Source organism: Meriones unguiculatus, chromosome 7 (genome assembly GCF_030254825.1).
Source record: "Meriones unguiculatus strain TT.TT164.6M chromosome 7, Bangor_MerUng_6.1, whole genome shotgun sequence".
NCBI classification, from domain to species: domain Eukaryota; kingdom Metazoa; phylum Chordata; class Mammalia; order Rodentia; family Muridae; genus Meriones; species Meriones unguiculatus.
Genome location: NC_083355.1, coordinates 78,683,063 through 78,696,687, shown reverse-complemented (window position 1 = coordinate 78,696,687; position 13,625 = coordinate 78,683,063).

The following is a 13,625-nucleotide window of genomic DNA, read 5'->3' as shown; positions in this document are numbered from 1 at the left end:
CACTAACCAGTGATCCTTCTGCCTCAGCTTCCTGAATGGTGACATTACAGGAAAATGACACTACACCTGGCTTCATTATGGCATTTAAAGCTGGTCATTTTAGTACTTTACACATCAGCATCCTATTCCTAGATATATACCCAAGAGGAATACTTACACCTATATATCAGGAGATAAATAGAATATTTACAGGTTGAGTGGCATAATACTAGAGGGCTGGAAACAGCCACATAGCAATCAACAGTTAGATCAATAAATAATAATATATCAATAGAATGAAGCATCATGCAACAGTGAAAATAAAGGAAATACAGATATGAAAATAAATGAAATACAGACAGAAACAATTGGGCAAAATAATATTGAATAAAAAAAGAAAAGTTCCACAAAGACTTGACATGTTATAGTACCTCTTACATAAAGTCTTAAAACATGAATAAAATTAAATAACACATTGTCATGAACCAATAGAGAAGAAAGAAAAAAAGCAGGTGAATAATATATACCTCTAGATGTGAGAAAAGAAGAATAAGGAAGAGCTTGGGTTCTGGTGTAAGCCATTGGGTTCTAATTTGAACCTAGGTGATGATTACACTGGAGTCCATGCTTTCAATTAAGTAAGCATTGTGCATAAAACCAAGCATTGTGGTGCACACCTGTAATTCCAGAACTCAGTAGTCGAAGGTAATCCTCAGCTACATAACAGTTTTGAGTCTAGTCTGGAACACATGAGCCCCTGTCTTAAGAAAATAAAATAAGATAAATAAAATGATTGCCTCCGTAACAGTGATAATACATTAAATGAAAGAGTGAGCAATTGCTGCACCAATTGTGTTGTGTTGGATAGAAGCCTAACTGGGTTTGCATGTTTGCAGCAGAGGACGGGAAGCCTCAATCCGTCTCAGGTGGCTCCCCCACTGTTTCTGTCCCCAGCATGCTCTGAAGTCACTCCTCACAATAAAATCAAGCTACCATTCAAGATAGTATTTCACACAGAGAAAAAAGAAAAGTCCCAAGAACTCGTGACCTCTTATTTAGTGCCATTCTGTCAATGACAGTTGTGTCAGGCTTCAACACAACGGCAGAGTGGCAGATCAGTCATTCTTTGTTCTTTGTTTATTTTGCTGCTCTTGGGTAATATTTAAGCACTATTACCCAATAAACCTGCCGTCTTGCTCATTGCAACAAATCAGCTTAGCTTCCGTCTCCTTTCTGAGCTACTGTGGCCATACCAGCTTCCTGGAGGTCTGCTCACAGCTGGCCTGGCTGGCATCACCTAGCAACAGAGGGGCAGGGTAAAGTGAGCCCAGGAGTCAGGCGGAGGGTGTGGCCTCCCTCCTCTCATCTTACCCAGGGATAACTTAACAGGTCCTCCCCTCTGTCCATTCCTAGGGCAGGAGCTTAGCAAATTCATCAACACCCCCATCAGTGAACAGATGGACTTAGTTATAACACCATAGTCCTGTTTCATCAAGCATTTTCAAATCACTCAAGCAAAAGCAAAACTCTCAACAGTAAAACAATAGCTTCATTTAGTACTGTTTAGTCTCTGTATTTGAAAAAAAAAATGACCAAATGAACTAAGTATGCTCAAAGTAGACTTTTTGCACTATTTTCCCTTGAGGGTTGAATATGTGTCTCTTCCTTCTAGTAGCTAAATTTTTGTTCAGAATCCTCAGATCTTCTTTTTTGTTAGTCTCACATGAAGAGCACAAATATTGTATTAGTGCGTTCATGTGGCCAGTGTCAATATTTGAGACCTTGGAACAAAGGGGCCATCAAGAATGTTCCAGAAGTCTGTGACCAATAAGAAACAGACACAGATTCTGGATACCTAGTCCTCAGAGCTCCTGCCTCTGTCTCCACCACATCCACAAAGCAAGGTATGCCATATGTGCTGGCAATGAGCAAAATAAGGTTCTGGGGCTGTGAATTTTTCTGGGGATAAAACAACCAAAATGCCCTTCAGCCTGGCTCTAGCACTCCATTTGCAAATGCAGATGTCAGTGATCTTGGCATGAACCAGCCTAAGTCTGTCGTGTTTTAATACACAGAACACATTTCAAGCTATTTCTCTAAAGACGCTTCCCTGAGAGCCAAACCCAGCAAAGCAAACCATGTCCCCTCTTACCAAGCCCTAGGGTATGCCAGGGTCTTGAGAGACCCTCTCGCAGGCACAGTGCACTCAAAGCTCAAACGCTATCTAGGATCCCTATCCTGCCATTATCCAACCATATCTGAAACAACTCTGCTTATCCGTCATGACCTCTCTCCCGGAAGATGGTCCCTAACCACATAAAATGATATCTTTGCATCATAGTACTCAACTACAAAAAGAAAAACGACAGACTTCCAACAAGAACATTAACATTCACAAAGGACCTCACCAAGACTCAGAAGCTGCCTGGCCTCCACGCTTTCTTAACTTTACCAAAGCCTTGCATAATCCCAGTTGTGACACTGTAAGACAAGAGCCCTGGGCATGAAAGGGGAGTCAGTGACACAGGAGTGCTAGGGTGATTGGGTGCTTTTGCACAAGCCAAGCCATTGCATATGCTCCCTTTACCATCTCGGGAGAGCATTGACAAAGGCCTCAAGTCTGTTCTCTCCATCTCAGTATTCCAGCCCATGTTCCTCTATATCCATTTCAAGATGGCGCCCACCAGCCTCACCCATCACACAAGAACATCGCCTTTGCTTAGTCAGACCAATAGCCCCACTTGAGGGAGATGTTTTGCTTGACTTCACAGGAGGACAAACAATTTTGCAGTGGCAGCCATATTTACACTTACTTGTCCTGTATCACTATTTCTAGCCGTGCCATGACTCACTCTCTCTCCTTTGGATATAAGACTTAACACCCGTAAGCCTGTGTTCTGATGACTTATCCCAAAGCAATACTGAGTGAAGACTCTCAGGCTTCACACAGGTTTTCTCATTTTCCATTCACTCTATCCTCACACGTCTGACTCTGTAAGACGCTAAAATCGGTTCAGGATGGCTCCCGTCAGGGCCATCCTCTCTCTCCCCTAAGCTCAAGCAATTAAAGAAAGAAGAAAGAAAATCATCTGAAGGTATCTTCAGTCTTCTAGAAGTAAGAGATTGATGGTTTGGGGTTCCACCTGTCTTGGCCACCCACTGAGTGTGCTTTCCAAATGCTCTCTCAGCGAGCAGTTGTGGAATGCTTCTGGGAGAGCACAAATGAATCCAGGCTGGCAGAAACCTGCTCAGAGTAGTAGATCAGTGAGGCCTCCTGAAATACATCAGGCCGGTACAATCCCCGAGGTAGCAGAGACAGAAAATTACCTAAGTGCTGATGCCATCGTCTAAGACACCATGTCTGAGAACTAATATTGCTTAATCCTCGCTGTCTTGATGAGTGTTGACCACAGGCTTCGTGGCCCCATTAAACAGTAAATCAGCCACACTGAGTACTAGGCCCAGTGCAGCTGGTGGTCCCCATTCCACAAGGGTGCCAACTGCCTCATGTTGTGCAAATAAAAGATTGAGGTCTGTTCCCCCTGCCCACTCTTGAGTGCATAGAAAACCGTTATCTCCTCTTGCTCGTCTTCTGTAGGCAAGTCTGCGTATCCCCGTAAGCCTTAAACGCCACAGGTTGTTAAATAGAATTGCTTCTGAAATCTGCACATCTCAGCTCCATTAACGATGGATGAGCTTTGATGATGGTGTCATCTGAATTGTGTCTGTTGGTCTTAAGATTAGCACACAAGAACTCTTTGGATACACTGACCTTCCAGAGGAGTTAGGGGGGCAGGTACTTAGTCTGAAAGAACTGAAGCGCAGCCTGCAGTTTGAAGGCATTTTGATATAAAACCACAAGGAGAGCATGCAGTGTCTCCTCCATGCATGTTAAAACAATAAGAAATACACAGCAAGACGGATTGTTTTTACAAAGATACCGTGTCCCTGCCTGGGACCACATGAACAACAGGAAATGTGTCTTGTTTATTTTTTTTTACCCCTGTAAATCCTTCATTTCCTTTCCTCAGAATACCCCCGTGGCATACCAGCTGAGAGAGGCAGTGTCTGGTGTGTGTGTTGTACGCTGCAAGTGCCTGTTGGTGGGATTAAGAAATGAGATGTCCCTCGGTGTACCCCATTGGAAGCCAGGCCACAGCTGCTAATACTAGATTACATTCTAATTATTTACTTTACATCCTCTTCACACTGTCATCCCAAGACCAACAGATCGGGGTTTTCCCCTGAATACTAATGCTACTGTTCATCAGTATTCTCCAGCTCATTTGTGAGGCTCCATGGACAGAGAGCCCAACCACAGGAAGCAGGAAAAGATGGAAATCCAGACTGTTCAATATCACATTAGCATGTTTCTTCCTACTGTGGTCACAAAAAGTCATTCCCCAGTTGTCTCACGTGAATAGCTCCTTTGCTACCTATCAATATGGATGAAGCCCAAACCCCTCACCTTCTACAAAATTGAAAGACTGAATAGGTCTTTCTTTGAAAAAAAATAAAAGCAGGCAATTAAATCACCTTTGCTCCTTTTTCTTTGTCAAAGCAGCTGCTCCTGTCAAGTTGCCTTATCACTTAAAATTTACTGCCAGCCTTCCCACGTCAGGACCACACAGGGGCTTGCCTGGGAAACGAGACGCTAAACTCTAAAACACATGGGGAATGAATGATGCATGAAAGGAAAAGCCATGCCTTCTCACTGAGACAGGGCTGCAGCTCATATCAGACAGGTGGGCCTCCTGACAGGAGAGCAACTCCGAGATGGTACAAGAGCCAGCTAGCCAGGTAGGTGGCCACCACGATGGTCTAGGGAGAGAAGTCTAGGATTAAGACACCATGAAACATATTTACTGCTATACTGTAAATTTTACCTTGCTGTCAGAGGCTCAGCCCATTTTGGGATGGATCAAGATGGTAAACTACTTTTAGGAATGATGTTAATGTACAGAAAATTGAGCCGTGTCTATGGAACTCTGTGTAACGGCGCCTTCTTCATCCTCTGTCTTTTTTCAGTTCATTGGCTTAAGCCACAGATTTGAAACCTAGAATAAGCCCAGGGATGTGAAAACCTTACAACTATCACTGCGGTGGTTCCTATTAGCTTTCCCCAACTTGGGCCGAACTCCCAGATCTTCCAAACTAGTGTGTATGACAACACTGGTACATGTCTTCCAGGGAACTGGAAGAACCAGTCTAGTCTTACACAATGCCTGGATCTCTATCTTTAGGACAAGCAACAAGACACTCAACTCAATAGGATCTATGCTCTGTGCAATTGAAAACTGAGATTGCTCATTCTGATCCATGTTGGTGACAGTATTCAAAGGAAAGATGGCATCTAAGTAGTACACTCACCTTGCTGCCAGCCTGGCTGCTCCCCTTACTGTGTTCTGTTCAGCATTTGTCAGCCAACGTAAGTACTTGGGTAGCTCTCAGCAACCTGTAGGTCAGGGTGAACTGGTTAATCCCAAGAGGCACCTCTGGCTGCGCACAGAGGGAGTCCTTTGCCGTTGCAGTGGAATATGATGGGCTACGTGACAAAGCGGGTCAGGACCTTTGAGGCCAGATCTCCTTTGCACAGCTGGCATTCTCCAGCCTTTTCTCAAACCAGGGTCTTGCCTTTGCTTCTTCATTACAGTGAGAGTCAGGCCACCTTTTGCCCAGTAGCTATCATTCTTTTAGCTTCTTGGGTAACTAGAAAGAGAGACTAGATTACTAAATTGCCAGGTTTCCTGCCTAGCCTATAGCCCTTTTTTCAGATCAATGAAGAGAGTGGTAATAGTTTTTTAAGTGTATGTATGTATGCATGAAGAGGCCAGAAGACACCCCAAGTGTCATGCTTTGGAAGACCACCCGCCTCTTTTGAGAAAGCTTCCATCACTGCCCTGAAGCTCACCAACTAAGGTAGACCAGATGGCCAACCAGCCACAGATGTCCTCTGCCTCTGCTTCTCTAGTACTAAGGTTCCTAGTGCACACCACCATGGCTGGCACCTTTGTGTGGATTCTGGGAATCCAACTCAGGTCCTCACACTTGCAAAGCAAATGTTCTACTCACTGAGTCATCCCCAGCCATGACACATATGTACGTAACTGTGAGCTCACAGTTCCATCAGTCCGCCATGCCCTGTCCAGTCAAGTGCTCAGTGACAACCAGCTTCTGGTGATAGCCCAGCCATTTATTAAGCTGAGATTAAATTCCAGATTCTCTCTCTCCTAAGTCACTTTAAACAGCATTGTTCATGATTATCAAACAATCATCTAAAAGAGGTAGGAAAGAAAATTGAGCTACACAATTGAGGAGCTGGCTCAGAGTCACACAGGAGGAAGTGACAGTCAGGCTTAAGTCAGGCCAGAGGACCCCACTCTTTTCTAGGACATTAACAAAATTTACAACAGTAAACTATGCTGAGTTCACCAGGATTATGAAGCCAATAAAAACAAGAAATGCAGATTGCCCCAGTACAGGGGAAAGTCAGACTCAGAACTGCCAACTGTTAAAACACTTACCATTAGGCATAAATACCCTGGCCTTGGCACTGAGGGTCAGTAAGGGCAGTGATCAAGAAACTACCGTTCAGGCTTAGGGGGTAGAGGCACTTACCACAAAGCCTGACTGACATGAGTTTGATTCCCCAGGACCCACATGATGGACGGGAAGAATGGACTCCTAGTAAGTTCCCTTTTGGCCTCCATACAAGAGCCGTGCCTCACATGCATCTACACACATACTTACATACATACACAGTAAGTTTTTAAAACATAACTTTAAAAAGCAACTAACACTCCAGGGCCTTTCTCCAGCATTTAATGTCAAAGATAGGCACATAACCTCCTGGAGGATTTAAGCCTTAGGTTAGGAATCAGGAGACCTGCGTTTTCCTCCTGGGATAGTGTTAAAAACTGTGTCCTTAGACCCTCCCAGTCCTTTATCTGAAAGAGAAAATGATTCGGTTTTATATGGTTTCTAAGTTTCCAATTTGCTCTCCAGACTCTGGTTCTTCAGAACTGATGCTAATGCATCCCATGGCTTCTGGGAGAGAGATGGGGCTCCACATTTTGTGGAAAAGAGAGAAAGAGAAGGAATCCAAAACTTAGATGTCTGCCTTACTAAGAGAGTTTCTCTCTGCTTCTCCTTCCCTCTCTTCCTTTCCCTCCCCTCCCCCATCTCCTTTTATTCCTTTCTTGAGAAACTTGGTTGAGGCAGGGCAGAGAGACACTAGAATGCCTGCTCCTGCCTCTCCCTGGTGCTGAGTGCCAGCCCTCACTGTCTGTTCACTATCTGTTCCTGGAAAAGCCACCTGTCCCAAGCTGACCCCAGTTCTGGCACCCACCCCTCCCGAATGATACAGGAAAGGAGGCCATGATTTAGTTCATTCAATTCGTGCGGTCATGATTCACAGTACACTTCACCCAATCGTCTGGACCCTCAAAAAAGGGTCTGTTGTTGGGAGCAAGTCCCTCTCTTGCCTGCATGCTGACACCTCCACACAAGCCCACAGTTTCTGTTCTGGCCACCTGCCTGCCACTCATTCCAGTCAGCCGGGCACAAAACCAAGCCGTGCTGCTCTTCTGTACAAAGCTGCCCTTGAGTGGAAATTCAATACCCAAGCGCACCATGTTCCTTAAGGACAGGAAACCTTTTAAGCCAGCCTTGTGCAAAATCCCTCGGGTTTGGCCGCCTCTCTCTAAGAAGCACACACTCAGATCTCCCTGCCAATGCGGAGAAATCCGGCTTTCCCCTTGTCCAAATTATTCGGTGCTGTACATTTTAAGAGCACTTTACCTCTTGTTTATTTCTTCTTCTTCTACCACCTCAAGGTATTTCCTCCTTAAGCACCTTGTTTTTCCATTCTACATTTTCAGGCTCTTCCTTGCCAGGCATAGTCATTCCTTCTGAACCCTTCATTTTTCCTTTCCTCTGGCGAAAAGTAAAAAGCGCACATGCCACCAAGAATAAAGCCCTCCTTTTGTGTGCTCAGCGGAGCACTGTCCTGTTTCCATTTTCTGTATATTGTGCGTCGTTGGCCCCAGAGAGAGGACATTTTCTTCCCACTGGGGAGTTACTGAGGGGACTTCCTGAGTGCCCGTGTACACGTCTGCATGTGCTCAGCGCTCGGTGCATTTGCTTGCTACATCTTCACAACCATCTGACTAAACAGTCGTTTCCCTAAAATGCTTCCTTTCAGATTTTCACGCACATGTAAGTCACTCGAGAATCTTGTCAAGTTATAGATTCAAAAGGTCTTGAGTGAGAACTTAGAATCCGCATCTCTTGTATGCTAAGGGGTGATGTCAAAGATTAATGGCCGGGGACCACGTTTGCAAGTTTGGCATGTGTTTGTCACGTTGACAGTACTTTTCTGATCAAGAGGCTGATTCTATGAGCATTTTGGTCCCAATGTTGAACAGTACCCTCTGGCTGTAATCCTCTGCTAAAACCAAAGTGTTTCTTAAAAGGCCAAAAGGTTCATTACAAATATCTTTGTATACATGTGATAACAATTTCAGAGTGTGCAGCTTGGCTCAGCAGGTACAGGAAAGGAAAATGGTACCCAAAGTGGAAGGCCAAGAGTAACAGCTGATGAGGGCGAAAGAGATGCAGTTACAGACTAACATGATCGGCATCTCTAAGGCAGATATAAGTTCCTCCCCACAGGAAACAGCCTCTGCCATCCTGAAAACAACTGGATCTTCCCAAGCATATTTTGGAGTTCCCACCATGATTTCTTCTCATTCATGCTCACAGCCACCTTTGAAACTGGTGACTACTGAAGCCTAGGTAAATTGGTTTCCTGTTCCAAAAATAATTGCCAACTCAGACAAATTCAGTTCAATTCGTTCTTCCCACTGCAAACTCATGTTTCCTTTAAAACACCAAAATGTGAGTTGGGGCAGGGGTGATAAAAAACATAGACTATAGGGCAGCTCACTACAGTTCCAGAGGTGGAGACTAACATCTATCTTTAATGAAAAAAAAAAAAAAGTAAGTTCATGTAACACAGAAGAGAATGGTGCTTTTAAAAAATGGACCTCCAGGCTTTGGATGCCAATGCAGAAAGAAGACAATGTTTGGGAGGGTGTCCCCCCTCCCCCCCCGACTAGACTAACTTCTGACTTCCTTTGCTAGCTTGAAATCCTTGAGAGCAGAGAGTGACTGTCCCTGAGGCCAGGCAGTCTCTGGAGGAGAAACACTGAAGCTTTGGATTGGACTCCATCCTCTCCTACCACCTCCTGAATTCTCAAAATATATTCTCCATACATTCCCCAAAGCACGATTGTATCCATTTTTCCTTCACTGTTATGTCCATCTTCTCTGACATCGGGAATAATATGTTATCTCACTAAAAATACAAAAACAAGGCTGAAGAGACAACTCAGTTAGTAGAGGGCCGGACCTGAGTTCAGTTCCCCAGCCCCCACATAAAAGATGGGTGCAGTGGTGTGTGCCTTTAATCCCACTGCCGGAGAATCAAAGACAGGAGATTCCTTGGGGCTTATGGGACTGTTAGCCTAAACTAATGGGTGAGCTCCAGGGTCAGGAAGAGACCCAGCCTCAAAATAAGCAGTGGAAAAGCCAGCAAGATGGCCCAGCAGGTAAAAGCATATGTTGCCAAGCTTGACAGCCTGAGTTCAATTTCCAGGAAGAAGAAAATGGACTCCCACTAGTTGTTCACTAATTTCCTCTGTATGCTGTGGCAGACATAAACACACACACACACACACACACACACACACACACACATCTTTAAAAAGCAATTCTGTAGTTCTAGTTTTCATTTTCTTTTGTCTGTCTTCCCACAGATCCAGAGTCTTCGTTCTCCGCCTTATAGTTGAAATATTCTTTATTCATCAAGCAAATGGCTCACTGAGTAAGCAGTCGCTTGAAAGCCTTGTGTGTCAGCCACAGTTTGCACTGTCCTCACACTGTTTTCTTCCAACAGTCTTTTCTTGCACTTGGTGCTTCTCAGTCTTACTCTTCCACGTGGTTGCTTATCTACCTCATCTTGGAAAGTTCTGTCTCCCATTGACTTGTTGCAGTGCCTTTTCTTTTTACTGTTGTTCTTGCTGTTCTTTGTCATCCTTGCAGACCCTTGCTGGTGCTCTTGCCATGCCTGTGGTACCCAGATTTCATCCTTGTTCCATTTGGAGTTGCCCTTACACTCTCTCCTTGAAGGGTTTCCTTGCCTTCTGTGGCTTCAGTTATCCCTCCTGGTTAAAAAAAAAAAAAAAGTCACAAGCCTGGATTCACCATTTCTAGCTGGCCCCTAAATATTTCCACCTACTGTTTTCTAAATTTAACAAAGTTTTGGTTGATTTTATGATCTCTGTTAATGGTATCACTCCCCCGCTCCCCATTCTTTCAGGGTTCATTAGCATCATCTGATTACGTAGCCCTTAAGTGATAATGTAGCCCTTAAGATCCTAGAGATTGAATCTTCCCAACATTTTCACCTTATTTTTGTTCTACTCTCCCTGCTGCCACCATCATCCAGGTCTGTTTCCCTTTTCTGTTTCCACTAATATTACTTCTGTGGCCTCCCCCATATCACACTTCTTCCCAGTCTTCATTTACCATACAAATCTTCTGAAACAGAAGGCCCGCCATATCCCTAAAGACATCTAGTTCCTCCCAAACAATGAAGTGCAAATTCCCATCATATGATTGGATTGTCTCCAAACAATGCCTTAACTTATTGTGCAAGTCTTAGGCCTCACATCAGGTTTATTTATTACCCTGTCACTGAATCAGATGTAGTCCATGAATACCCACCGCTCTTACCCTTTTCTCACCCTGGACAGGACTCTGCCTTCTCAGCTCTTCTTCCCTGTCCTTGACTATCACCATAATCCATCTTTTCAGATCCAAGTCAGGGAGCTGTACTCTTAAGTGCCTTTAATAGTTTGCTCAAGCTCTTACATGGTTAATTTATAATGACCTTCAATAGCATGTATATGCCTCCCTTAGGCCCTAGAAGCAACGGTAATAATACCCATCACCATAGGTCTGCGAGTAAAGCAGCTTTGGGTGGCCAAAGCTATCCAATTCCTTTTTTCCTTTAGTGACTCCAATGTCAAAACTCTCTGAAGGGCGAGGAGGATCATCTGAGGGACCATATTAATATAGGATTTACTGATGGCACTAGCAGAAGAGTGTCTATTGTGTGCCTGGTATATATATATATATATATATATATATATATATATATATATATATATTAATGGGGATAGGGCGCTGGCTCAATGAGTGCTCACTGTGAAAGCATGAAGGCCTGAATTCAGATCCCCAGTACCCACAGAAAAATCTGAGTGTGGTAGGGGCGTTAATAACCCCAGTGCTGGGCTGTGGAGCAGGCAGATCCCAGGCCAGCCAACCAGTCCAGTCAAAAGGGCAAGATCCAGGTTCAAACATTCTCAAAATACAAGATGGAGGTGTTGGAGAGAGATGACTCAATGGTTAAGAGCCTTAATTGTCCTTGGAACCTTGTGGGTTCAGTTTTCTGTACCCACATGTCAACTCAAAGCTACCTATAACGTCACCTTCAGGGACCCAATGTATTCTTCTGGCCTCATGTGTGCTGCGTTCATGTTGTGCATATGCGTACATGCAGGCAAACATTCATACACTACACATATTTAATAGATAATATCTATATATGTACATATTAAATATACATGTTTAATACATAATGTATAAATGTATTTAATATTCATATAATTACTATTTTAATATATTATAGAAAATATCTATATATCTATATAGATATATATTAATCTATAATATATCAATGTATAATCTATACATATAGTTTATATGTGTATATATAGATATAGATTCCTGGACTTCAATCTCAAATTGTGAGCTTTGAAAGAGTAAGATAAAGAAAGAATTAGTAAGATATACCAGTATCAACCATTGGGTTCCACAGTAATCCACAGTCATGAACACCTGCATACACATGTTCATGCACACACGCACATACATACATACACACACACACACACACACACACACACACACACCCCACAGAATGTTGGCAGTAAAATATAAAGCAGCTAAATCATCTTTAAGTAGATAAAAGCATATCAGAATCCGGAGCTAATCACTAATGACTTTTAATCAAATCAGTGGGAATTCATGTTTAAGAGACTAACCAGCGAGTCTAATAAGAAAGGCCAAATCAGACCTCTCAGCAGATTTCCTAGGGACTTATGAAACACTCAGAATCCTGATCTTCTTAAAGTTCCAGTTCAGGAAGTCTGGGGTCGGACACAAAAACCTACTTCTAATCATCATCCCAGGTGTCCACTGGAGAGAAAGAAAAGGACAACAACAACAACAACAAAAAGTTAATGTTTCTAAAACCTTCATATTCACTGAATCTATGTGAAGCCCTTGTTGAAATACGGTTTTAATCTATGGCTCTGGGGAAAGAGGGAATAAATCAAAATCCCTTCTTACAAACCCCTACACTGTGTCTATCTATGATAACTCCATTGACCACAGTTTGAGGAGCAAAGCCTTCCAAATCATGCTTGAAAATCACTCCCTGGGCTGGGTGTGGTGGCACATGCCTAAAATCCCAGCACTCTGAGTGCAGGCAGGCAGATCTGTGAGTTCAAGGCCAGCCTGGTCTACAAAGTGAGTCCAGGATAGCTAAGGTTACACAGAGAAACCCTGTTTTGAAAAACCAAAACCAAAAAAAAAAAGAAAAGAAAAGAAAAACCAAAACCAAAACCAAAAAAAAAAAAAGAAAGAAACAAAGAAAGGAAAATCACACTGCATTTTCCATGTGGGCTCAACACAACTCCACTCCATTACTGAGTTCCCCCCTTTTTAAAGGTAGGCATTCTGAAGACGGATGCTTGACTATTGAGCTACAACCTAACGACAGGTATCACCGGATGTCTGTAGAATTTTGAGGTAGAATGCTGTTGCTAAAATTTCTTCCTGGGGTGAGATATAACGAGCCTTCCTCCTAAGGCCCCAAGAACAAACCAAGATGTGATTCCACCAAAGTTCTCTCTGGGGAAACATATATACGAGGAGTCACATATAGGGTGTAGGTACACCCCACAAAAGGCCTTTCTACAAAGTGTGTGTGTTACCCAGCAGGGATGACAGTTTTCCCTGTCATCCCTGTCATAACTGCATAAATGGAGCCCCCCCAGTCTTTTCACCTGTACTTTCTAGACTCTCCCGCTAAATGCCAAGCCCATGCGAAATTAGGACAACATTGCACACAACAAGCTAGCAGGGTTGTCTGGAGGCTGATGTTTGGGTCCCGTGACCTTTCCCACACCCTCCCGTGGAGGAACATCAACAGTCAACAGGCACAGCAGAACTTAAGACGGTAGTAGTTTGGCTCAGAGTGTAATCCTTTGCAACAAACTCTGCTTTTTTTGTTTCCCCCCAGGGAATTTGTGAGTGCGGTCTGCAAATAGGGCTTTATCTCCCGTAAATATGCATGCGGTTCTTCGAGTCTTGTGGTGCGAGACAGTTCACAATAGTTCAGCAGCGGGCTAGTGGAAGTATTCAGCTACCGGTGGGCTCCTGTGAGGGAGCCTGCCTCTTCCATCCTCGTGTCCCAAACCCAGTCAGTGTTCTGGCACACTCATGGTAGGGCCCAG